The following is a 26,159-nucleotide window of genomic DNA, read 5'->3' on the forward strand; positions in this document are numbered from 1 at the left end:
CCAAATATATTTTTTTGTCCCAAATTTTTTTGGAAAAGCCCACTGCCTATATAGACAGTATACGTCTTTCACCTTTTTCACTGTCCCTGCCTCAGCACTACTGGCCCTATACTATGTAAAATTACTGCAGACTGTTTCCCTCTGGACAGGATGACAGCGGTGATGTAACGGCCAACGCAGAGCCAGGAATGAATTTTGCGCAAGCCTGCTGTAACACTTAGCTGGCTGCGTATTAATTAGGACTATTACCCCCAGCAGAGATGCAGTACACTCAGGACGGTCACAGGCAGCCCAAATAGAATGTTTTTTCCTAAGTTTTTTGGGAAAAACCCACTGCCTATATAGACAGTATATATCTTTCAGTGTCCCTGCCTCACCACTACTGGCCCTGGACTATGTAAAATTACTGCAGACTGTTTCCCTCTGGACAGGATGACAGTAGTGATGTAACGGCCAACGCAGAGCCAGGAAAGAATTTTGCGCAAGCCTGCTGTAACACTTAGCTGGCTGCGTATTAATTAGGACTACTACCCCCAGCAGAGACGCAGTACACTCAGGACAGTCACAGGCAGCCCAAATAGAAAGTTTTTTCCCAAATTTTTTTTGAAAAGCCCACTGCCTATATAGACAGTATATCTCTTTCACTGTCCCTGCCTCACCACTATCGGCCCTGGACTATGTAAAATTACTGCAGACTGTTTCCCTCTGGACAGGATGACAGCGGAGATGTAATGGCCAACGCAGAGCCAGGAAAGAATTTTGCGCAAGACTGCTGTAACGCTTAGCTGGCTGCGTATTAATTAGGACTACTACCCCCAGCAGAGACGCAGTACACTCAGTATGGTCACAGGCAGCCCAAATAGAATGTTTTTTCCCAAATTTTTTTGGAAAAGCCCACTGCCTATCTAGACAGTATACGTCTTTTACCTTTTTCACTGTCCCTGCCTCAGCACTACTCACCCTATACTATGTAAAATTACTGCAGACTGAGGATGCAATGCTCTGCACGGCCAATATACAAAAAAAAAAAAAGTGTGCAACACTGCATAAAGCAGCCTCAACAGTACTGCACACGGTCAGATGTGGCCCTAAGAAGGACCGTTGGGGTTCTTGAAGCCTAAAATAACTCCCAACGCTCTCCCTATAGCAGCTCCAGCATCAGCAGCACTTTCCCTGAGCTATGTCAGAATGCATCTGTGGCGAGCCGCAGGAGGGGCCAATTTATATACTCGGGTGACACCTGATCTCGCCAGCCACTCACTGCAGGGGGTGGTATAGGGCTTGAACGTTGCAGGGGGAAGTTGTAATGCCTTCCCTGTCTTTCTATTGGCCAGAAAAGCGCGCTAACGTCTCAGAGATGAAAGTAAAAGTAACTCGAACATCGCGTGGTACTCGTCTCGAGTAACGAGCATCTCGAACACGCTAATACTCGAACGAGTATCAAGCTCGGACGAGTACGTTCGCTCATCTCTAATGAGTATTTATTGCATATTTATGCATGAAGACCAGGAAAAATCTATGGGACCTTCTTGTTTTGTTTATTTTTTTTGCACATGTAAAAAATGCAGTTATTACGTGCACAGAAAAAAAAACGCAAAAAGGTCCAAATGCACTGTGAGAATGCACACTTCCGGTCTGTAAAAATGCTGCGTATTTCACAGACTGAAACTGTATCTGCCCATGTGAATGAGCCCTAAATGCAACTACTCCTTAACATGGATCTCTATGCTCCTTCTACCTCTGCAACAGTAAGATTCCTACCTTGGAGGGTGGCTAGGGTGCTCAGGTAGGGCTGTCAGAGCTCTGCTGCCACCTGTTAGTTGCTGAACATAGTGGTGTGAAAGCGTGCGCCCAAGCTCAGAATCCAAGATGGCACCCGCTCCCTGTGCTGGTGCCGCCCCTCTGCCAAATGCTGGCTGCATCCTCCGGGGAAAGTGGCGAGCCAGTCCTTCTGCATCCAGGCCTTGAGTTTGACATGTGAACTAGAGGGCTTGTATTAACCAATAGACCTGATAGAATAACAAAGGTGCAGTTTGTTGAGCACCTAGGAAGTCGTGACCATAATATAATAAATTTCCATTTATCTCTCAATAGGGTATTTTGTAGAGGTATCACAAAATACTAAACTTTAGGTAGGCGAATTTTGATGAACTTAGACATCCTTTTAACCTCATGCAGTGGGCAATGGCCTCAAAAATAAGAGTACAGACATAAATGGGAAATGTTAAAAAGGACCTTAAATACTCACTGCGAGAGATGCATTCTTTATGGGAATAAAAGGGTGAGAAATAGGACAAAACCATTGTGGTTAAATAAAAATGTAAATTGGGCAATAAAAGAAAGCACGAAAACAAGAAAGCAGAGAAGAAGCGCTAAAAAGCTGTAAAAGAAAAAAATAATAAATTATGTATAAAGCAGTTAAAAGCAGCAAAGGCGACAGAAAAGCAAAAGAGAGTAGAACTAACTAAGTGTTCTTCAATTATATAAATAGCAAAAAAAAAATACAATTAAAACTGTTTACCCTTTAAAAGTAATGAGTTAGGAATTGTGGAAAGTGATGAGGAGAAAGTATATTGATTTCCTTTTTCTTTCCTCCTTAACCATGAAGGAAAATGAAATGTCAGGTGAAATGCAAAGTGATCAAAGTAAACTCTTCATTAAAGTTTGCTAGCCTACCCCAGTTGGTAGAATACACCCCAAGAGAACTAAGTGATAGAATATTAATTCTAATACACAATTTAAAACTATTAAGGAAACACTTAAATTGCCCATTGGATTTAGATGAACGAAAAAATGCAAGCTGAAAATCATCAACCAACTGAGGGCCGGATTCCAAATCTAACTGAATCAATATGAATGCATTTCATCATTGGCAACTCATGATGTGACACTACTTGGTGGCATAGGTGTCACAGTTTGTGACACAACTTGGTGGCATAGGATAGAGAATATCCCAGAGGTTCTCGATTGAATTCAGGTGTGGGGAATGTGAGGGCCAGAAAATGGCATCCATAACTTTTGTCATCCAGGAACTATCTACAACACTAGCGACATGATGCCTGGCATTGAACTACACTAGGAGGAACCCAGGGCCCACTGCACCAGCGTAGTGTCTGATAATGTGTCATGAACTCTGCCTTCTTTGCCGTTTTTGATCCAGGACGTTCTGCTATTCCATTCTGCTCTGCTACTGAATAAACAGTTAATCTCCTAACAGTTAAGATAGGAGAAGATCAGCAGGGAGAAGATACGGTAAAAAGACTGATGGGGGAGGAATAGGCAAGTATAAAATTTTTGTTTTCTAATGACAAAACCCCTTTAACGTTCGCTTGATGGTCAAGGTCCAATCTTCCTATGTCTGTTCTTGGTCTCGGCCTTGTTCTTTTCCTGACCTAAGCCACCTTGCCTGTTCTGTTCCTGTTATTCTTATCTTCATTTGAGTTCTTCATTGTGATAAAACCTGTTTGGATTGAAGTTTTACTTTACCAAGTATCCTGCCATGCCTGTTATTCTTGCAAGATGTTATCCTTTATAGGACCGCATCTCATACAGGGGAGCCTCGTCCCGTGACACAATGACTCTGAAGATTTCATCCCAGTACCCAACAGAAGTCAAGATACTGCTGCCTATTACATCGGGTTTGTGCAACTGTTTAAGGAAATGTCTCCTCAGACCATTACTGATCCCTTTCATGATGATGTTGCAGAAAGGATAGCATTCACCACAACATCTCCAGACTCTTTCATGTGTGTCACACATTCTCAATGTGAACCTGCTGTCAACTGTGAATAGAACGGGTTGCCAATGTCAGACCTGCCAGTTTTGGTGGTTTCTGGAGAATGCCAAGTGAGCTTCACGGTGCGGGGCTGTTGTGCAGCTCACTTGGCAGGTAGTCGGACTCTCATCCCACCCTCGTGGAGTCTGTTTCTGACAGTTTGGTCAGACATATGCAGTCTGGAACCCTTTTGTAGGGCTCTGGCAGTGATCCTCCTGTTCCTCCTCACACAAAGGAGCTCCCAATGCTGATCTGATGTTCTTCTACATCCCTGTCCAGCTCTCCTCGTGTATAGTCATGTCCTGGTATCTGCTCCATGCTCTTGAGACTTTGTTGGGAGATACAACAAACCCTGTGATGACATGTATGGATGAGCCATCCTGGAGGAGCAGGACTACCTGTACAACCTGATTGGGCTGCAGGTAGCACCTCGTGTACCGGTAGTGAGAAGGACACCAGCAAAGCACCAAACTGGGGAAGAATCAGCCAGGAAAGAGAAGGAGAGAGTAATTGTTTCCATTCCCTTTTTGGGAGAATCTTGCTGTTCCTCTCCAGCGCTGCTGTTTCACTTTCATTTATGTTGCGGGGTGTACTTTGCAATGCAGGTTTCAGGATATAATGAAGTCAAAGGTATACCATATAACTAAACACAGTATATCTATCCTAAGAGCGAGTGTTGGTGTATAACTTTTGTCTCAGTCCATACACTGCAAGCAATGTTCCCTTTGCTGAATACCTGCTGCAGAACTTTCCTATACAAAAGACACTTTATGATCTATCTGGTCTCTATCAATGTGTACAATTATTGCTTCCACTGGAGTCAATCTCACTTACAGTTTGTTGCTTGCGATAAAAGGAAGGACTCTATGTTGGCATCAGGGGTGTAACTATAAGGGATGCGGTTGTACCCGGGCCTAGGAGCCTTAGGGGGCCCACAAAACCTATCTTCTCCATATAGGGAGCCCAGGACTATGAATAAAGCATTATAGTTGGGGGCCCTGTTACAGGTTTTGCATTGAGGCCCTGAATCTTCAAGTTACACCTCTGATTGGCATAGTTTGTTCCATAGGACTGACACGTAGCAAATGTGGTACCAATTCACAAAAAAGTAGAAACTACAGGCCGGTAAGTCTTCTGTTGTGCGTAAAATGTTAGAAGGGTTTCTAAGAGATGCTATCCTGGAGTACCTCAAGGAAAATAACTCTTAGGCTGGATTTAGACGAACGTATATCGGCTGGGTTTTCACGCCCAGCCGATATAAGTCGTCTCTCTCTGTATGGGGGGGGGGAGGCTGGAAGAGCCAGGAGCAGTGCTCTGAGCTCCCGCCCCCTCTCTGCCTCCTCTCCGCCCCTCTGCACTATTTGCAATGGGGAGAGGCGGGACAGGGGTGGGGCTAATTATCGGAACGTAGCCCCGCCCTGTCCCGCCTCCTTTTGTTGCAAATAGTGCAGAGGGGCGGAGAGGAGGCAGAGAGGGGGCGGAAGCTCAGTTCCTGCTCCTGGCTCTTCCACCGCCACCACCCCCCCGCAGATGAGGACGACGTATATCGGCTCGGCGTGAAAACCGAGCCGATATACAGTCGTCTGAATCCGCCCTAAAACTCTGTTTTATCATGGGTTTATGAGGGGTCACTTTTGTCAATTTAATCTGATCAGCTTCTATGAGGAGGTAAGTTCTAGACTGGACCGGGGAGAGTTACTGGTTGTCATATATCTGGAATTTTCCAAGGCAGTTGATACTGTACCGCATAGAACGGGAAAGCCATGAATGAGGGAAGATGCGTGTAAGTGGGTAAGTAATCGGCTCTGTGGTAGAAAGCAGAGGGTGGTTATAAATGGTACATACTCTGATTGGGTCACTATTACTAGTGGGCTACCACAGGGGGCAGTATTGTAAGGGCTACTGTTACTAGTGGGGTACCACCTGAGGCAGTATTGGATCCTACTCTCTTTTATAAGCTTATCAGCGAGGGATTGCTCAGTAAAGTATGTACGAAGAAAACAAACAGCAGTCTGGACTTTACATGGTGTGTACAAACAAAATAAACCTTGATCCAAGGTCAGTTGTAACCAATATTTGAAGAATGTTGCCGTATTCCAAAAAAGTGCAATTAAAAAAAAAATCATTGATTATTGACTCATGTGACATAACAGTCCCGCAATCTGGCTTTTTTTTCAAGCAGCGTGATTCGTGCAAGTCTAAATATTTAAACCATGAAATTAAAAGTAATGGCATACAAAAACATTCTGAAAGATGGGCAGCATGGTGACTCAGTAGTAAGCACTGTTTTCTGATAGCACTGCGGTCTTGGGTTCAATTCCAACCAAGGGCAACACCTGCACGGAGTTTGTACATTTTCCTTATGTTTGTGTGGGATTTTTTCCTCCACACTTCAGAAGCATACAGAATGTGTGTTATATATAAAGGAGGGAAGTAAATGCACTATATACAATAGTGGAATGCAAGTAAATTAATGCAGCCTCTTCATTACACATTGTGTATCATGAGCAAGCAATGCATAGATGCACAAACATCAGTGTAATCAGCATAATCATTAAAATTCATTAGTGATTCAGGTGTTGCAAGGGTGGAATTCTTCAACCACAATTACAAATTGTATAAAAAAATGCTTTTTTTTTTTTGCAAACTGCATATATTGTTAAAAACCACATGCAGTTTTTAACAATACGTATAGTTTTAAAAATTTTTGAAAAACCGCATGCCGTCTTCTAATGAAGTTTTTAATTGTGGTTGAAAACTGCAGTATAAATACCAAATGTGAATGCAGCCCGAGGGCTCTTTCACACGACCATGGGCGTTTCACGTATGCCATAAAAACGCGTGAACAGGCGCACAAATCTAACGTTTGTGTGCTCGTTCAGACAGCACAGGCCCTGGTGCATACACGTCGAGACCGCAATGCCGTTGGGCCTCCCCTCCCTTCCCACCCCACCTCCTCTCTCCTGCCGCCCCACCTCCTCCTGCTCGGCTGTGTGCAATGGGAGGGGCGGGGGCGGGGCTAAGCTCCTGCCCCCCACTCCACTCCATGTCCGCAGCCAACGAGGGGAGGGGGCGGGATGGGGTGGAGCTTAGCTTTGCCCCCATCCCGCCCCCTCCCATTGCAAACAGCTAGAGGAGAGGAGAGAGAAGGAGAGATGAGGGAGGGAGTTTAGTAGTCACATGCAGTGCCCAACGTATTTCAGCCAGAAAGATAGTTCCAGGACTATCCTTGGGGGCCGGCATGAAAGCGCTCGGCGCTATATTGCCCCAGCCGGGTGCTTTCAGGCCGCGGGAATACGGCCATGTGATCTGATGCATTGGAATCCAACGGCGGCCGATATATGCTTATGTGAAAGAGGCCTAAAGATTTAAGTGACTGAGGATGCCCAAATTGTGAGTGCGCTCACACGAGTGTCTGACCAATTGTGACCATCTGATGCATTGGATTCCAATGCATCTGTTCAGATGGGCAATTTTCAGTGCGTAAAATCTTCCGGATGGAAAAGATGCGCGTACGGAGCGCATTCCGCCAGCCGGAAAAAATAGGTCTGGAAACTATATTCCGGACGGAATATGCCGGCTGGTCCCATAGACTCCTATGGGAGCCTATGAGAGCTGCCGTCAAAGGGAGGTGCGTCTCTGCTAAACTTCCTTCCACCTCTACGCCCTTTTTTCGGCTGCTGGCAAAGGGAGGGGGCGGGAAATTAGCTCTCTAGCTTCGCTAAGCTCCCGCCCCCTCCCATTGCTGGCAGCCGGCAAGGGGCGGAGAGGGGATGGGAGTTTAGCACAATAGCTCCTGCCCCATCCCATTGCCGTCAGCGTCTGTGTGAACGAGACCTTACTTTACCTTAAGGCTGGGTTCACAAAGGACGGAATTGCCGCGGAATTAACGTGCAGAACCTCCAAGCGGAAACTCTGCTGCATTTACAGTAGCAAAAACTGTAGCATCTCATCCACATGTTGCGAAAATAACCTACACAAAACCCGTGCGGAAACTACCTTGCAGCGCGAAATTCAAGACATGTCAATTGTATCACCGTTTCTGCTGCTGAACTCATCCCCTTTTAATGAGGGGGTGAATTCCGTACAGAAATTCATGATGAAACCCGCTTCAAAATGACGATGGTTTGGAGGCAGGCATTCTGCAGCTGATCTGCAGCAGGACGTCCGCTGCAGACATTCTGCTGGCAATTCCAGCCTGTGTAAACCTAGCCTAAGGGCTTCTACCCACTAGCGGTTTTTTAACGCTGCAATATCGCTGTTTTTTTTTTTTTATGCAAATGTCAATGAAACTTTCTAATGTTAAAATTGCAAAAAAAAAATCGCAAAGCACAAACTTGCGATTCTTGTGCGCTGCGATTTAAACATTAGAAAGTCCCATTGGCATTTGCATTTTAAAAACGCAGCGATCTCGCAGTGTTAAAAAATGCTAGTGTGTAGGAGCCCTAAAGGAGTTGTCCAGTAGAAAAACTATTGATAGTGTATCCTGCTATTCTCTGGCCCAGTGAACTCACACACTGAGCAGTTTTTTTGCAGGAAGCAGACAGCACCACTCCCACTGCAGTGGCCAAGCTTGGTATTGCAGGCTTTGAATTAAATGGGAACTTTGCATGTAATACCAAGCCTGGCCACTGCAGTGGGAGCTGCCTGCTTTTTCAAAAAAACAGCTAAGTGCAGGAGTTTACCAGGCCAGAGAACAGCTAATCAGAGTCTCAGGTGGCAGAATACTACCAGTCTACTACTGCTGACCTAACCTAAAGATAGGCTTTCAATAGTTGACAACTCCTATAACGATGGCGACTCTCGGATATTTTTCCTTCACTTGACAACCCTTTTAAAAAATCTGCGGGTAACGTCTTGGATCCAGAAACTATAGGACACCTTCAGAGGTCTTGTGGAGTCCTGGCCTCAACGTGTCAGAGCTGTTTTGGTTGAATGAGAGGGATCTAAGTAGATGCTTTTAGGCCGGCTTCACACGGACATATGCGCAATTGCGCACACTGAGCGCAACTTTTTAGCACTGTGAACGAGACTTTTTGTGCGCATGTCAGCGTATTTTACCGTACATTTTTTGCCCACAGGGCTTGTTGCTTTGCTCGCAGGACACAAACGCACACAGATTGAATTGGCTAGCTCGTCCAATGAGCACCAGATGTGTTCTTTTTCCTGTGCAATTATGCAGTATTTTACGCGTTCTCCTTGCGTATTGCGAGCGCGTTTGTCCCCCCTTATTGATCTCTAAGGGGACCTTTAATATGCAGAAACATAGAGCATGTTGTATTTTTTTTTTTTTGCACAGCCAAAATCCGCATGTGTGAACGAACCCACTTAAATCAAATATTGCAAGTGCAAATATGTCTGTGTAAACCTGGCCTCAATGTTAGGACTGATCAGTGTATACACCTGTTGCTCAGAGACCTCCATAATAGCTGCACCCACATTACTGGAACACCCTATTGTATATACATCCTTATTTGCAGAAGAAACCCCACAGACCGTTCTGCGTAAAAGTTTTAGGCAGATGGGAAAAATGTTCTAAAGTAAAGATTTTTTTCAAAAGTAGAAGGCGTCCAACTCCAAATGTATTCTGCTGCAGGACAACGAGCCCAAAAATAAAGTCACTGCCATTAAAGAGACAGTCACCTAATTTTAGCTCTATGAGCTAAACCTATGGGCCGAAGGTAGGTGACCCACTGAGTCCGGGGATGTAAGTATTAGGCCGGCTTCACACAAGTGACAAAATCATGCAATTCTCTTGCGATGCGACAATGCTACAAATCGCATGTATGTAAAACTAATGCTTTCCAATGGGTTCCTTCACATCAGGGGCATAACTATAGAGGATGCAGGGGATGCGGTTGCACCCGGGCCCTAGAGCCTTAGGGGGCCCATAAGGCCTCTCTTTTCCATATAGGGAACCCAGTACTATGAGTAAAGCATTATAGTTGGGGGCCGTGTTACAAGTTTTGCATCGGGGCCCGGGAGCTTCAAGTTACGCCTCTGCTTCACATCAATGATGTTTTGTAGCCTGTTTCATTGCGAGAATACAACATTGCGAGTTGCAACATAGTGCAGCAATTTGCGAGGGTTTGAAGCCCATGTTTCCCTATGGCGTCTTCCTATGTGTTGCATCGTATCGCATGAAGATGCGGTTTTCATCTGATGCATCTTTTACAGTAGGAAGTCCTATCGTAAAAGCCCTAAAATAAGCCCTAGCCGAATAAAATAAACATCACTTAAGAGGCGCTGTTAGGCTCCGCCCGCATCTCCTCAGGTCCCTGGCAGACTTGCTTGTAGTTTTTCCTCAGCGCTTCCTGGTCAGGAGTTTGAAAAACCCCGCCTCCAGAAAACGCTGGCTGTGATTGGTTCTCGAGTGCCGCGGCTCAGCTAATCAGAGCCAGCGCTCGATGAACCAATTTATGTTCTGCGGGCTGGACAGCCTCTATTGAAGGCATGGGAAATACAAATATTTAGAGAAAAAAATCTAATCTATACTGCGCATAACCGAAAGTGAGCGGCCGCGGTCATCCGTAATACGGATAATGCAGGTTACAGCCGGATTCCACTACGTTTGTGTGATCCAGCCTTACATTTCTCTTTTGTTTAGTCACTTTGCATTTTGTTGATGGATTAAAAAAATAAAAATAAAAACTATTAATACTTTTATTTTTGAAAGTTTTGTTACTTTGCAGCATTTTTCCCACACCTGCCTAAAACTTTTGCACAGTTATATATATGTATATGTAAACGGTGAACCCTTGTAATAAGATATACTACGTAACATAAATGGTAACAGTATTCCCTCCACTCCAGTAGACTTGCATTGTGAGCCCCCTCCTCTGAGCCATTGTCAGGGACCCCCTCCCTCCTGATACATGGCAGCGCTCCTGCCCCTTCCCCACACTCCCTGTGCATATCTCCACCCATCCTGCTGAGTGACTACAGAGCTGCATGCTTCCTGGATCTTCTGTAGAGATGGGACTCTGCTGCACTCTTCCTCTGTAGTTATCAGCCATCTGATCCGCTGTGACTTGTAGTACTTTCCCACATCATAAGACCTGGAAGACCCTACAGCCACTCTCCATTCATGTAAGTCCCCCTCCTTTCAGAAAAGTTCTCATGGGCTGGGGGGGGGGGGGGGGGGGGGGGTCTTCACATTCCCATGCTTTGGTGGGATGTGACTAGTAAATGAATGAGTTGTGTATCGGTTATGTAGCACATAGCGATGCAGCAGAGTTGAGTTTGTCAGGTGCAGTAGCTCTGAGTTTGTACAATGTTCGAGGTCTCGTTCGGATTCGCAGTGGAGACTCCAATCACCGATTCTATCACAATCCTGGATGATCTAGCGCAACACGCTGCATTATTTCTTCCGTGAAAATGTCAGACAGAAAAACAGAAGCCGGACGGACGCCATTATGCAATGCGGTCCGTTAAGCGATATTTGTTTCCATCGTAGGACTGATCTGTTCTGGACAGGGATTCCATTTCCCTGCTGTTATACGGTACAGAAAGACGGCATCCATAAACTGCGACGCGAACGAGTCCTCACCTGTGACTTTACATGGGACTGCAGTTCGGCTCTGTTCACACTGGTTGGTTCAGAGTCTCCGTTGACAATCCCATTGCAGGAGAAGTATCAAAACTCAACATGTAACAATGTAACAGTTTCCTCCATGTGTCGCTGTACTTGTGCGGCAGATTGGGCAGTGCATCGCGGTTTCCATTATAAAGTGTCAGGGAAATCAATGGGTTCTATTCTCTGTGTATTGCATACGCAAATATCCTCGTGTGAAGGGGCCCTGAGGCTGTATTCCCACAGGTGAGGATGATACCGGTCCCAGAAGCTAGGACTATATCACGCTTGTAAACCTGCAGCTTTCCCTGCGATATAGCTTTAAAACAAAAACGCATCACCGCACATGCCATTCTTCAGGCGTGTGAAAATCACGTGATTTGAATAGGAAAAGTAAAAATCGCATTGTACTCACATGGAAATCATATCTGCATGCGAGTGTGATACATTTTTTTCTATTTTGCCCCCAAGAATGGGCAGCATCATCCCAAAAAATAGGACATGTTGCCGATTTTCTATCTCGCAGCATCACTGTGGGAGAAAAATTTCACATGTAAGTGCGCATGTTGCAAATAATAATTGGTTGTATTACCGTGCGAGTTTGTGCATCTTGGAATGACTTGCGCGAGAATATCAGCCATGTGAATATGGCCGTACGTGGTGATTTTGGCCAATGAATACGGGCTAGAATGGGACATGCTGAAATTCAACTTTTTTTGTGTAACATCAGTCCACGTAAGATACACCTTTGAATGCATCAATTCAGTTTGTTGGGTCCTTTTTTTGCCCGTATTCAGGGCGGCTTCAGACTGACATGAATGCAACGTGCTGCGCAATTCTGTGACAAAAGAACACATCTGGACTTTATTAGGCTAAATAGCCTTTAAATCAGGGTGGGTGGGTGTTGTGTGCGTGTGAACAGGCTCAGTGTGCGCAAAAAAAATGCTGTGTAATACGTCAATACACATATAAATCAATCTCATTCACTGTGCCAGTATCCTGTATTTGTGCGTATACTCATCTGAAGTCGCCCTAAGGTTTCTTCACACGACCGTATTTATACAGGTATTTGCGCACAGAAAATCTTGCGCTAAACATTGGGAATTTAACCCATTGATTTCAATTCAGGTTCGCCCTCATAGGTGCGCATTGTGCACGCAGGAAAAAGCAGAACTTGTTCTATTTTCCTGCGTTTTGCGCAGCAAAAGCCCCTTAGAAGTCTATGGCAGGAGCAAAAAATACACAAGAGGAAGGGTGCGCAAAACGTGTGGAAAAGAGCACATCTGGAGCTCATTAGGCTTAAATAGCCATTAAATCTATGGAAGGTACATGTCATGCACACGTGTGAACTAGCTTTGTGTGCGCAAAAGGTACAGCACTATGCGCAGACACGTGCGCAAATCTACCTCTTCAAACCTCGTTTATATGCATAGAAGCATAGGAAGCTGCCCTAAGTCAGTTAAAAAGTACGGCCAGAAAACACGCCCATGTGAATGGGCCCTTCATGGTACAGCCACATGGGACGGAAAAATCCACTGCTGGGAAATGTAGCTGATTTAGCTGTGTCCGCACGTGCAAGAAGTGGATCTGCATTTCATTCTTTACATCAAAAGAGGTCGAATCTGCTGTGAAAATCTGCAGCAGAAATTGACAGGCTGCAGTTTTTAAAATCCGCCCTGCGATTAATTTCTGTGTAGCAAAGTTCTGCAGTACGTATTAGACGAGTCATTTAGACAAGTCATGCCAGACTAATGTAATTTCCTTCTATGACAGAATCACTGACTGGGTTGATCAGGGAAATGCGGTGGTTATAGTATATTTTGACTTTAGTAAAGCATTTGACAAAGTATCTCATACCATGCTTATTGAAAAAATGACCAAATATGGGATTGCACATCCAACTGGAAGAATGTATCAAGTGGGGTACCACAAGGCTCTGTCCTAGGCCCAGTCTTCAACATTTTTATAAATGATCTGGAGGAGGGAATGGATAGGAAACTGATCAAATTTGCTGATGACACGAAGCTTGGAGGGATAGCTAATACTAGGGAAGAGAGGGGGAGTATTCAGAAAGATCTAGAAAAGCTTGAACAATGGGCAAATGTTGTCCCTATCTTCAAAAAAGGGAAGAAGGAGGTGGATCCAGGAAACTACAAGCCTGTGAGCCTGACTTTTATACCAGGAAAGATCTTTGAACAAATTGTTATGCAAGTACTTGGATAAAAATGTAGTAATTAACCGGAGCCAGCATGGGTTTGTAACAAACAAGTCATGTCAGACGAATCTAATTTCCTTCTATGACAGAATCATCGATTCAAGGAAATGCAGTGGAATGTGGAGGAGAGAATTGATGGGAAATTGATCAAATTTGCCAACTACACAAAAGTAGGAGGGATAGCTAACACTAGGGAAGAGAGGGAGAGCATTAAAAAAGATCTAGAAAAGCTTGAACAGTGAGCAGTGACTAATAGAATGGTATTTAACAAAGAGAAATGCAAAGTCCTAGATCTAGGCAAGAAAAATAAAAAAAGCACATACAGAATGGGGGAAATTGAGATAAGCAGCAGGACATGTAAAGAAGATATGGGTATACTAATAGTTCATAGACTGAACATGAGTCAACAATGTGATGCAGCAGCCAAAAAGGCAAACACAATTCTGGGATATTTTAAGAGAAGCATAGAGTCTAGATCATGTGATGTAATTATTAGAGATGAGCGAGAGTACTTGGTAAGGACAGATACTCGAGCGAGTATCGTCCTTACCGAGTACCTGCCTGCTCGCCCGAAAAGATTCGGGTGCCAGCGGGAGTGAGCAGGAGGGGGGGGGGGGGGGGGGGGGGAGAGAGAGAAATCTCCCCCCGCCGGCCCCCGAATCTTTGCGGGCGAGCAGGCAGGTACTCGGTAAGGACGATACTCGCTCGAGTATTTGTCCTTACCGAGTAGGCTCGCTCATCTCTAGTAATTATCCCCCTCTACTCTTCCTAAGTCAGACCTCATCTGGAATACTGTGTCCAGTTCTGGGCACCACTTTAAAAAAAGACATAGACAAACTGGAGGAAGTTGAGGGAAGAGTTACCCAGATGGTGAGCGGTCTGCAAATCATGTCCTATGAGGAACGGTTAAAGGATCTGGGAATGTTTAGCTTGCAAAGAAGAAGGCTGAGAGGAGACTTAATAGCTGTCTACAAATATCTGAAGGGCTGTCACACTGCAGAGGGATCAGCCCTATTCTCATTTGCGCAAGGAAAGACTAGAAGCAATTGGATGAAACTAAAAGGGAGGGGAGACAGATTAAATATTAACCCTTTATTATTTTTTCTCATCCATTCTCCCCAGCTACAAATAAATTGGAGCTGGGGAGAATGGATGAGAAAAAATATATTTTCCCTGCACCCTGAACTGACAGAGTTCAAGAGATGCAGGTGCTCACTGCACCGTGGGGGGACCTGTTTACCTGTCCAGCGTCTTCCGCATTTTTCCTTCTGCCTCCCAGCTCGGTGATCATGTGACCGCTGGGGTCAGGTGGCACCCAGTGGTCACATGATTGCCAGTCCGGGAGGCAGAAGGGAGAATGCGGAAGTATTACTTCCGCATTCCCCCCACGGTGCAGGCTCCCAGCTCGGTGTTCATGTGATTGCTGGGGGTCAGGTAACACCGGCGGTCACATGATCGCTGTCCGGAATCTCTGTGCATTACATAACGCTAATTGAGCGCTATGTAATGTGTAAAGGAGAAGGCAGAAAGGATTAAAAACCCTTTCTGCCTTCTCCTCGTGGGTCCTTGATGAGGATCAGTGCGGGAGTGCATCTGCACCCAATATGTCTGATGATCGGGTGCAGATGCACTCCTGCACTGCAGTGTCGGACCTGTCCCGACATCGGAGCTGTGGAGGGAAATGATGATGTCGGGGCAGGCCCGACATTGGATTGGAAAGGGTTAAAAAAAGCTTTCTGTCAGTGAGGGTGATCAATGAGTGGAACAGGTTACCATGGGAGGTGGCGAGTTCTCCTGCAATGGAAGTGTTCAAACAGAGGCTGGACAAAAATCTGTCTGGGATGATTTAGTGAATCCTGCATTGAGCAGGGGGTTGGACCCGGAGTTCCTTTCCAACTCTACCATTCTATGACACATAGATGAGATAACGTTGAGATGTCACCCGCCCAGTGGTAGAGCAAACCGCAGCGCTTCCTGAGGGGGTAGATTATTTCAAGATACAAGATACAATGTAGCAAACAATGTTGCACATTCATCTCTAAGCCTAGGGTCACACGGGGCGGATTGCCGTCGGAAATCTCGCGGTTTGGCCGCAGCAAAAACCGCGAGATCTCCGCCGGCAGAGCCGCCGCGGTTTAAGCCGCGGCGGCTTTGAAGCGGTCCGGCCGCTTGCTCTTCCGTTGCGGCCGGCGCTCCCATAGAGGAGAGCGCGGCCGCAGCGGAATGAAAAAAAGAATGAGCATGCTGCTTCTTTTGAAACCGCGGCTGCGGCGGCCGCAGCCGCGGTTTCAACTGGATTTACCGCAGCGGATTAGCCGTCCCGTGTGGACGAGGTTTCTGAGAAACCTCGTCCACATGGCTGGCTAATCCCGGGCTTAGCGGCCGCGGGCGGTTTTGCCGCAAGCGGATCTGCTGCGGCAAAACCGCGGCAAATCCGCCCTGTGTGACCCCAGCCTATTACTTCCGCAGTCTCTTGCATCATGTTTCATGTATACAAGAAAAGTAAGCATTTACAAACCGAGAGATTTGTGGTCAGTGCTGCCAACATGAGGGAGACAGTGAAGTAACATTTGCAGAAGCTCCATCATGTGCAAATATAATCTATCACTGTACGCTACAAGCTTGTGACAGTCACGTGTGCCATCACATACTTGACCGCTTATCATGAACAGGATACATAGAGCAGCCAGGCTGGGGGATGGCTGTCTAATAAACCAATTATTAACCCCTTAGGCTGGGTTCACACGATACAGAATTTCCGGCCGGAATATCCGCATGGCAATTCCGCCCACTGATCCTAATCCCAAGATTAGCCAGCAAAGTGGATGAAATTTTGCAAAAATTTCGTCCACATGCTGCGCCCGAGCCGCACTGAAACTGACATGCCGCGAGGAAAACAAAGATGCGACATGTGAATTCTTCTTTCATTTCTGCAGCGGCCTCTCTCCTCTCCAGCGGAGATGCAGGCGGCGAAGCGACGCTTATCCCATGGAAATCTCGCGGTTTTTCGGTACGGCCAAACCACGAGATTTCTGCGTGATTTCCGCCCCGTAAGAACCCAGCCTTAGGCTGCCTGTCGACGGGCGTTGCGGTATCCCGCCGCAGGATACCGCCGCCCGGGAGCAGGAGCTTGCAGACGGATCTCTGCTGTCAGCCTATCTGACAGATAGGCTGATCGCTGAGGACTGCGGAGAAGCATGGCAAATCGCAGCATGCTGTGTCCCGTGACAAGGCACAAACCCTACCCCGCTGTCTTCTTGGCTTGGGCCCACTGCTCGGACGCTGCACATGATGGTATGCTACACGTGCCCCTGGGGGGCCCTGGAACATCTGTTTCAGTTTTGTGTTGTGGCCCCTGTAAGAGATTGAGAGTAAAACCCAATTGCAAAGTTGAAGAGTAGCATGTGAGAAGCAGAAATCCGCTTTCCACATCTCTCTGACCACTGCTATGACTGAAGTAAGGAAAGAGTATGCAAAGTGGCCTCCTTCTGCTACGATAGAGGCAGATCATCCAGGAAGTCGTCTGCAGGAGATTCAGGTACCGATCTGCATTGATAGTCTCTGGAATGAACACAGGTCGAATGAGGAGATTGTGCCAAATTCCAGCCCACACGTTTATGCTGAAATTTGCATGATCTTCTGATTGGGTCATACTCTTGGGTTCACACAGGGCGTGTTTGCCGTGGAAGTCACGTCCGGAATTCCGCTGCGGCAAGTCTGCCTGCGGCTGCTAATCCCGAGATTGGCCAGCAATGTGGACGAGATTTGTCAAAAATGTCATCCAATCCATTGCGGCAAACCCGTCATAAGTCGGCGCTGCAGCGCGGATTCCCCGACTGCAGCTATGTGCTGCGGGTTTTGAAGCAGTGCTTCCCAGACGGAAATCTTGCGGTTTTTCGCTGCGGCCAAACCATGAGATTTCCGCCAGGAATACGTCCCGTATGACCCCTGCCTTACTAGTAATTAGTGTTGCATCTGCACTAAATTGGAGCTTCCCCGTTCACTAACAAGGTCCCACAATGATAGCGTCAGCCCTGGACTGCACTAGCGAACACTAGTCAGTGGGGTCCATTTGGTGCAATTCAGTTCCGTCATGAGACAAATCCGTTCAGCGAGTGGATTCTGTCTTCCTGGAACCATAAGGGAACAGGAAAAACGAACCCCCAATGCTAGTGTGAAAGAAGGCTATGAGATTTATAGAAACTGCCAGGTATGCTAGGGCTAGTTAAAGGGATTTTTGGGACTAAAGAGGCGGTCCAAATATATATATATATTTTTAAGCTGGACATGCTAAAAATAAATCATAAAAGAGTATCTACTTACCATGAAGCAGCGGAGAGGCTTCGATAAATCTGCTGTCAGCGTTGGCTGGTAGTCAGGTGACTGATTAGCTGATTGAAAAGGCCATGGTGCTTGGGTGAGCACCGCAGCCTCTTCTCAGGCATGTGATGCCGTGTTCATCTGTCACATGACCTGAGAGATGAAGTCCTATTCAAGTAAATGGGATTGAGCTGCAATACCAGGCTCAGCCACTATGCAATATACAGCACTGTATCTAGTATGGACTGAAGCAGCTATGGTACACACTCGAGCATGGCTGTCACTTTAAACAGCCGATCAGTGAGGATCCTTTCCTGAGCAGCAGACCTCAGATGTTCAACTATTGATGACCTTTGCAGATGATAGATGGTCACATACTTTCTATAGGTGACCAATCTGATGACCAGGCGGGTTATGAAAGTGTGACAATGTTGTTGAGGCATTCCTAGAATTCCCCCCTTGTGTGTGTTGGCGAGCATTATCCTGCTGGAAAATGCCTCTTGGAAGCCGCCATCAGAGTTACTGCGTTTCCTCAAAAAAAAGGACCTAGCCCCAAAATAAATTCTAGCCTGATTTTGCAGTATTTTTGGAAAGGCTTGAAATATAAGCCCTAGCTACATTACATGAGCAAAAAAAGGAATACATTTCCTAGCAGGCGCGATTCAGTTCCCTCCTGCTGCTCCGGTGCGGTTCCAGCAGACCTTGGCTGCCCACACAAGATCCCTTCATGGTTTCAGGATTCATAAATCCCGCCTTCACGTAGCAATGGCTGTGATTGGCTGAGCAGTGCTAGAAGAACCAATTAATTTAGCGCTCAATGAACCAATCAACAGCTATTAGCAGGAAGGAATCTTGTGTGGGTGGCTGAGGAATGCAGGAACCGCGCCAGAGCTGTGGAGAGCATCAGGAAGGACCAGGACCAAGCCTGCTTGCTAAGTAAAATATGTCAGTACCCAAAAATAAGACCTAACTCCTCTTTTGGGGCAAAAATTAATGAGACAGCGTCTTATTTTCATGGAAACACATGTGGCTGTAGGATTTTCTGAACATATCGCCGAGCTGTCATTGTCCCCCATACCACCAATACTGGTAACTGACTGTCGTATGTGATGCCCCTCAAACCACTAACACAAGTAGTGGGGGCAGTGTGCCGCTCCACAGCAAAGGCAGGATTGAGGCACTCACCACTAGGTCTTCAGATACGAACACGGCCGTTGTCAGTGCCCAATCTTAACCTGGATTTGTCGCTAAAGCCACCCCGGTTCCACTCCATAGCGTCCAGTTTCATCATTCACAACACCACTGCAAACAGAGCCGACAGTGGGTATCAAAGGCCGTCATGTAATTTGCACCGTGAAACCAAAATTTCCATCAGCCAAGCACCTGGAAATGGTACCGACAGACACTGGGCCTGTAATGATGGCACCAGCTGGCTCTGGATGGCGGACAGCGATACAGTTAGAACTGCTTGTGCTTGTCGGATGATCAGACGCTCCTCTCTAATGGTGGTCTGTCGGTGGGTCTTGAATCCGGTCACCTTGTGTGCCCTCACACATCCGCTGGTCCCAACACCTCCTAACAGTCTGGTCAGAACAGCCCAGGTGGGGACAATTCATCGATACGACCATCCAACTTCTCCCATCCCAATAATGCGCCCCTCCCAGACTCTGGTAACGGGGTGACATCTCTTCTCTATGTCGCAGAGGCATCAAGCTCTACACAAGCGGAAGAAGAGGTCACCACACACAAAGAGCCTCTGAGAGCCTCTTATAGGCCAAGGGGTGAACCACTTTTAGGGTCTCAAGTGACTAGACCGTTCATTTACTCACTCCACAGCTCTAATCATTTGTATATCTGCCTGAGATGTAACTGCAGCAAAATGTAAACTTCTAGGGCAGGATTTTTTTTTTTTTACAAAGTGTGAATTTTAGAAGACCACGGGATGGATTTCACCATTAAGGCAGGCACACCTATAGTCACATGCATGGATTAATCATGTGACTCAAATCTGGCTCCACACCCTACCAGTAATGATCCCTTTCTTACTGTATCTTTCAGTATAATGCTCCTTTTGTGTTCCCTGGTCTTCTGTGCAAACAACATTGAGCCACTTGTATGTAAAGTTGGGCACGTGAACGTCACATGTTGTGTACGTGGGATTAGAGAGGTCCATAACCTCCACTGACCTCCGTCTGGTCTGAAAGCCTCAGCGGGATGCAACGTATCACACATCAACATAGACTTGCCCAAAACAAATGCATCTACACCATATGCTTTTCCACATAGCAAATCATTGCCATTGTTGCAGATTTCTTTTGGGGGTTTGTCCCTTTAACAACCAGGATCCTGATAAGGAAATCTGGCTGATAGGGTTGTCCTGTCATGTCTGGAGATTAGCAGCTCTGCCATCAAGTACATCTGTCTAGGTTTTCTTTTACTACTGGTTTGTCTTTCTGTTTGTGAGATTTTATCAATATATGAAGGACTCTGCAAGTTACTAGGAGACAAAACTGAGGTTGTCAGTGAGGAATCCCTGATGCCGACGCGTTTTGAAAGTTAGGGTATATTCACCCAAATGATTTTTCCATCCTATTTTCGGACCCCAAAAACTGGACCGAAATCGGTCAGAAATAAAGCAGATTATTCTTCGTGGTTTTATTCACATGTCCGATTTAAAAAAAAAAAAAAAAAATTCTTAATCAGATGAATAGTCTGAGCAATAAAAAAAATGGCAGCATGTTCTATTTGTCGCTATTTTCGGACCAAAAATGGCCCATTCCAGGCTTTGGGCGTGATTAAAAAAAATGGATTGCAATCCATTTTTGTCACATGTAACTATAAGACCGAATGCAGACAGCCGGGTCGGATTCCGAATGTGAGATTCTCGCAGTGGGATGCGACTCTGTGCCCCTGCAGTGACCTCCGGCTTACCTGTCCGGCGTCTTTGCTCTGTAGATGTGTCAGCTGGCGATGCGATGACGTGGCAGTGTGCGTCTCCATGAGGCTCGCACTGAAATAGGACATACTGCGATTTTCTTATCCGCAATCAAAATCGTGGCTGTCTGCATCGGATTGCATAAACCTATGGCAATGGTGGAAATTCCACACGGAATTTTTGCCCAAGTGCATTCGGCCTAAAAGAAGCCTGCAGAACCTTTTAATTACATCATTTGGCCCATCATGTTTTTTTGTTTTTTTTAAACAAGCATAAAAATAAAATACAAAATAGATGAAAATCAGGTGGAAAAAAAAAATCACAAACGAAAAATCACACAAAAAAATTGATATGATTTTTCAGGACTAAAAAAAAAAAAATTTGCCCGTTGGTTATACAGCCTTCACATGCTATGGAAGGAGCTTTTTTTGGGCATGTATTTTTGTGCTCTGATTTAATGGCTATGTAGCCTCGTGAGTTCCAGATGTGTTCTTTTTCTCGTGGAATAGAATAAGTAGTGGACTTACCTGGTATGGAGCCGGTCAGCGGACAGGACTCCATACCAAAGAGGTGCACATCAGCCTTGTACACTTTAGGTTTATAACCCCAATATTATCAGGGGAGCAGCAGAGGGAAGACTTCTGGGGTGTTCAGCCTCGGTAGCAAACAGCGTGAAAGAGAAAGCAACTTTAAGCCTTTTGCGCTACTTTATTTCGACTTGTTTTTATTAAACATTTTTGCATTAAACAGGGTTTCCATACTTTTACAAAACATATATATCTGTATATCAAGCATGTTTATCAAAACCTACCGGTATATCTGTGTAGAAACATGTATATCCTTAACTTCTTAGGAAAATATTTCCTCTAAATTCTATTGACAAGGATAAACATTTAGGGCTCCTTCCCACGGGCGGATTTCCGCCGCGTAATACATGGTGGAAATCCACTGCGTTGCACGCAGCTATTAGGCTCTATTGAACCTAATAGCACAATGCTTACGGTGCAGAATTCCACAGCGGAATTCCGCACCGTAAGATCACCCGTCCTCAACCGCGGCATGCTCTATTTGCCGCAGGTGTACGCGCGGACGGCTTCCATTGCAGTCAATGGTAGCCGGCCATCACGCTATCTTCCGCTGTAGCACAGCAGAAGATAGCGTGAAACCACTTCCCCGCCTAACGCCAGCCGCGTCATGTGGCGCTGTGGGCGCGTCACGCGCTCTATTGCGCATGCGCGCTGAAGCGTCATGCGGGACGTAGGACGCTGGATCCGGAGGTAAGTATTGGGATCTCTGGGTGCGCCGTGACGGGCTCCGCCACGGAATTCCACGGCCAGGCCCGTCACAGCCGTGTGAAGCCGGCATAATACGGTTATGTGCTTTTCCTGACTTCTTACTTCGTATGGAGGGTAGAGGGGAAAGGGAAAGGAGAGAAAAAAAAAAAAGAGGGGATGGGGGGGAAACATGGGATCATATTATGGGTCAAAAAAAAGAAGAAAAAAACCCAAAAACAAACCTTCAATATATTTCAACAACCTAACCAACCATGGACCAAGTTGACACCATTATTTTTCTTTTTTTATCTTGTCTTCTGCGTCTCTCCTCCTGTATATAATTCCGAACAGAAACATATTCTCCGTCCTGTATACGAATAAGCGCTCCAGCACATGCAGGCCCCCAGCGTACCCCCCATGTCCCTTACACTCCACCAATTGGGTTTTTTGCGCTACTTTAAAAGCTGTGAGCTAAATGTTGTGGTAGAGTAGGGTAAGATAAACTTACCTAATCTGGGGATCTGGAATCGACCATTTCCACCCATTCCAGGTCAGCTTGTAATGATTTGAAGGCTGTAGATCGCGGGGTTCCTACTTTAATTTCTTTATTGACAAATATCTGATAGATATACACACTTGTACCTTCAGGTGAATGGCTGGCAACGCGTTTCAGGGTTACACCATACCCCTTTAGCAAGCCTAATCCTAATTATGTCACTTACTTTTATATGAAGAAATGATGGGGATAACATCGGAGCAGGAAAGGGGAATCCCCGCGGCTGGACGGCTCTGGGCGGACCCCATTGACTATATTGAGGTCCGCCCACTTTCCATGCTGCTGCCCGGCTTTTGGACAGAAGAAAATGTGCCGCAAGAATCTCGGGCGCAACTCGCTGAGCCCCATGTAAATACAGCCTAAAGCTCCCACTTGGGCATCTGGTGCAGCCAGAAGTTCACATCGCAGCTCTGTATCGGTAAAACTAACCTCTGATCGCGGCAAACCAGCACCGAAGTTTGGAGCTAAAAACTACCTGAAGATAAAAGGTGGAGATTTACTTCAAGGCTACATTCACACGGCCGAGCGTGATATCGTACGTTTTTCAAGGCGATGCGAGGCGTTTTTGATTTAAAAAAATGCCACACATCATTTCTGTGAAATTGCGCTCCTCAGACAAGTAGTTTACACGTGGGCAGAGGATCGCAAGTGTTTCCCACTGATTTCATGGTATGTGAGTGCCATGTGATGTCTTTTAAGGTCCCGATGGGCGAGGCGTTCCGAGGGAACGCCAAAAGCTTGGACATGCTGCGACTCTTTAGCCTCACATCATCGCTATAAGGAAAAAAAAAATTTTTTTAATCGCTCAAAAGAATGGAGTTCATATTCGTGCGAGTTTTGTGCGTTTCCCGAGATTCTCGCCCATGTGAATGAGCTGGTGCGTAAGAAGCCACCCGAAGAATCTCACCCCTATCTGCTATGAAGTGTAAAGCTAAACAAGGACATAGGAGATTTCTCCAGTTCTGCACACGAGACGGAGAATCTATGTTTTACAGATTAAGAAGCGGCAAGTTGAGACTGGTGGAAGGAAGGACAGCGATGCGTGAATGGAAAGTGCTTAGTAGTGGAAAGCACACATTATGCAGAAGTTCTGGCGGTCCCGATGTGGGGCTGGTGGGTCGGAGTTGCTGAGTTGTGCTGATTTCTGCTTCGTACTTTCAAGCGTTTACAGAAGTGAATGTTCTCCGCTCCGTGATCCTTGGGTACTAAAATAATCCCAAGCTAGCAGGATGTAATAGATAAGAATATTCAGGTAATTGCTTGTAGGAAAACTGGGGGCAGAGGTTGCAGTTGCATCCGGGCCCTGGAACCAGAGGGGGCCCTTGATGTCTCATGATAGTGTAGGGTCTTCTACAAATTTTCATTGGGCCCCGGGAGCTTCCAGTTACATCGTGGTCCTTCCTAATGCTGCAATACCCGAAATGGCTCATAGACTGGAGTGGCGCTGTGCCTGATTAGCACAACTTTTTCTACACTGATACATTTTTTTTTCATTCATTCGTTCATGGAGTGGTAGAATAATACCAGTCAGTAATAATGAGATGAGTGGCTGCCAGGAACCTCTTTTGCTACTTATCCAGCCGCACAGTAAAGGCCCATTTACACAGAGCGTAACTGACTACTGATCGGTCTTTCCCTCACTAAACCCTCCCCTCTCCAATCCATCATGAATGCAGCAGCCAGGCTTATTTTTCTGTCCAACCGTTACACAGATGCCTCCACCCTGTGCCAGTCACTGCACGAATGCCTCCACCCTGTGCCAGTCACTGCACAAATGCCTCCACCCTGTGCCAGTCACTGCACGGATGCCTCCACCCTGTGCCAGTCACTGCATTAGTTTCCCATCCACTATGGAATACAATTTGACCTCACCACTCTTATCCATAAAGCTCTTCCTAGTGCTGCACCTCCCTATATATTCTTCCTAATCTCTGTCTATTGCCTTACCCAGGATCTCCATTCTGCTAATAATGTTCAGACTAAAAGATCCTTTTATACGGGACTGTCAGGTGCTTAAACGCCTGTCAGTCCTAACGATTATAACTCCTGTGCTCTCACATAGGAGCGACAATCGCTCACTGAATGCAGCACCAGAAGCGAGCTTGTGGGCACAGATGCAGCACCAGAGGCGAGCTTGAGGGCACAGATGCAGCACCAGAGGCGAGCTTGAGGGCACAGATGCAGCACCAGAGGCGAGCTTGAGGGCACAGATGCAGCACCAGAGGCGAGCTTGAGGGCACAGATGCAGCACCAGAAGCGAGCTTGAGGGCACAGATGCAGCACCAGAAGCGTGCTTGAGGGCACAGATGCAGCACCAGAAGCGAGCTTGAGGGCACAGATGCAGCACCAGAAGCGAGCTTGAGGGCACAGATGCAGCACCAGAAGCGAGCTTGAGGGCACAGATGCAGCACCAGAAGCGTGCTTGAGGGCACAGATGCAGCACCAGAAGCGTGCTTGAGGGCACAGATGCAGCACCAGAAGCGAGCTTGAGGGCACAGATGCAGCACCAGAAGCGAGCTTGAGGGCACAGATGCAGCACCAGAAGCGAGCTTGAGGGCACAGATGCAGCACCAGAAGCGAGCTTGGGGGCACAGATGCAGCACCAGAAGCGAGCTTGGGGACACAGATGCAGCACCAGAAGCGAGCTTGGGGGCACAGATGCAGCACCAGAAGCGAGCTTGGGGGCACAGATGCAGCACCAGAAGCGAGCTTGGGGGCACAGATGCAGCACCAGAAGCGAGCTTGGGGGCACAGATGCAGCACCAGAAGCGAGCTTGGGGGCACAGATGCAGCACCAGAAGCGAGCTTGGGGGCACAGATGCAGCACCAGAAGCGAGCTTGGGGGCACAGATGCAGCACCAGAAGCGAGCTTGTGGGCACAGATGCAGCACCAGAAGCGAGCTTGTGGGCACAGATGCAGCACCAGAAGCGAGCTTGTGGGCACAGATGCAGCACCAGAAGCGAGCTTGTGGGCACAGATGCAGCACCAGAAGCGAGCTTGTTGGCACAGATGCAGCACCAGAAGCGAGCTTGAGGGCACAGATGCAGCACCAGAAGCGAGCTTGAGGGCACAGATGCAGCACCAGAAGCGAGCTTGAGGGCACAGATGCAGCACCAGAAGCGAGCTTGAGGGCACAGATGCAGCACCAGAAGCGAGCTTGAGGGCACAGATGCAGCACCAGAAGCGAGCTTGAGGGCACAGATGCAGCACCAGAAGCGTGCTTGAGGGCACAGATGCAGCACCAGAAGCGTGCTTGAGGGCACAGATGCAGCACCAGAAGCGTGCTTGAGGGCACAGATGCAGCACCAGAAGCGTGCTTGAGGGCACAGATGCAGCACCAGAAGCGTGCTTGAGGGCACAGATGCAGCACCAGAAGCGTGCTTGAGGGCACAGATGCAGCACCAGAAGCGTGCTTGAGGGCACACATGCAGCACCAGAAGCGTGCTTGAGGGCACAGATGCAGCACCAGAAGCGTGCTTGAGGGCACAGATGCAGCACCAGAAGCGAGCT

General features: G+C 46.9%; 1 protein-coding gene across 1 annotated transcript in view; it reads left to right on the forward strand.

Annotated features, from left to right (window-relative positions):
- The first annotated feature begins 10,742 nt into the window (after nt 1–10,742).
- The window catches only part of ST3GAL5 (ST3 beta-galactoside alpha-2,3-sialyltransferase 5), a 67,198-nt gene continuing 51,781 nt past the window's right edge, over nt 10,743–26,159 (forward strand). Inside the window, exon 1 of the mRNA XM_066572994.1 lies at nt 10,743–10,864. The gene's annotated coding sequence lies outside the window, so the exon portion shown is untranslated. The remainder of the gene's footprint in view (nt 10,865–26,159) is intronic.

This window comes from Eleutherodactylus coqui, chromosome 7, assembly GCF_035609145.1.
Source record: "Eleutherodactylus coqui strain aEleCoq1 chromosome 7, aEleCoq1.hap1, whole genome shotgun sequence".
NCBI classification, from domain to species: Eukaryota; Metazoa; Chordata; class Amphibia; order Anura; family Eleutherodactylidae; genus Eleutherodactylus; species Eleutherodactylus coqui.